At 33.7% G+C, this 969-nt stretch overlaps 1 non-coding gene across 1 annotated transcript; it reads right to left on the reverse strand.

Annotated features, from left to right (window-relative positions):
- Nucleotides 1–637: 637 nt before the first annotated feature.
- On the reverse strand, nucleotides 638–709 carry TRNAC-GCA (transfer RNA cysteine (anticodon GCA)). Its single transcript has one exon. It is a non-coding gene; the product is annotated as a tRNA-Cys (tRNA).
- Between the last annotated feature and the right edge of the window lie 260 nt (nucleotides 710–969).

Below are 969 nucleotides of genomic sequence, written 5' to 3' on the forward strand. Positions count from 1 at the left end.
AAACTGGTCAAAGACCATCAAGTGCACCGCTGTAATAAATACTGTCAAAGAAAATATAAGAGAAAAAGAGGAAGATGGGTTACGTATTGTAAGTTTGGCTTTCCTCGTCCTACAAAGGAACGAACAGAATTATATGACATCCTTGACTGCTTGGCTCATGGTACAAACCGTAAAAAGCCAAAAAAAAGAATATATCATCTGCTTCGAAGAGATGATTATATAATAAAGAACGACCTCTTGCCTATACTAAATTTTATATGCCACTTAATTATAGTATAGGTTAGTAATTCAACAGATAGCTTGGCACTGGAATATCGTAGAGAGTTGTTCAATGGCTCATTTTAAAGAAAATTAATGGGGTTAAAATTTATAATATCTGGGTTGCAGCGGTATCTAGCAACCTAGTAAGAGACGATCACGTCCAATGTTAATCCGGGTTGCAGCGGTAGCTAGCAACCTAGTAAGAGACGTTACATTAAAGAACGAACTTTCATCCATAGTAATTGAAGTATTATAAGAAATCATTATGTAGATAATGCATTTTCCTTAATGATTAATATTAGACATAAATTAAAATCTTGTTTGGGGTAAAAGAGCAGTGATTAGATTTTAAACCATAATTACTTTCAGAAAAATTAGGGCCCGACCGGATTCGAACCGGTGACCTATCGATCTGCAGTCGATGGCTCTACCTTTGAGCTACGAACCCTTTTTCTTAAAGAGAATTAAAGATGTTTACATGAATATTAGACATAAATCAAATTACAGTATAGAACAAACTTCCAGCCCATAGTAACTAAAATAAGATTAAAATTAATGTTAAAGATTGATAAATGACATTTTTTTGTGAGGAGGAATTAGCAACAATACTAAAAGGATTAAAGAATAATAAGGCTCCAGGTGCTGATAGGGTGGTAAATGAGTTTCTTAAATATTGTGGCTCTGAGGTTTGAAATAAGTTACTGAAGA

The sequence above is a fragment of the Artemia sp. Qi Xiang Cuo genome, chromosome 1, assembly GCF_049724085.1.
Source record: "Artemia sp. Qi Xiang Cuo chromosome 1, ASM4972408v1, whole genome shotgun sequence".
In the NCBI taxonomy this organism is placed as follows: domain Eukaryota; kingdom Metazoa; phylum Arthropoda; class Branchiopoda; order Anostraca; family Artemiidae; genus Artemia; species Artemia sp. Qi Xiang Cuo.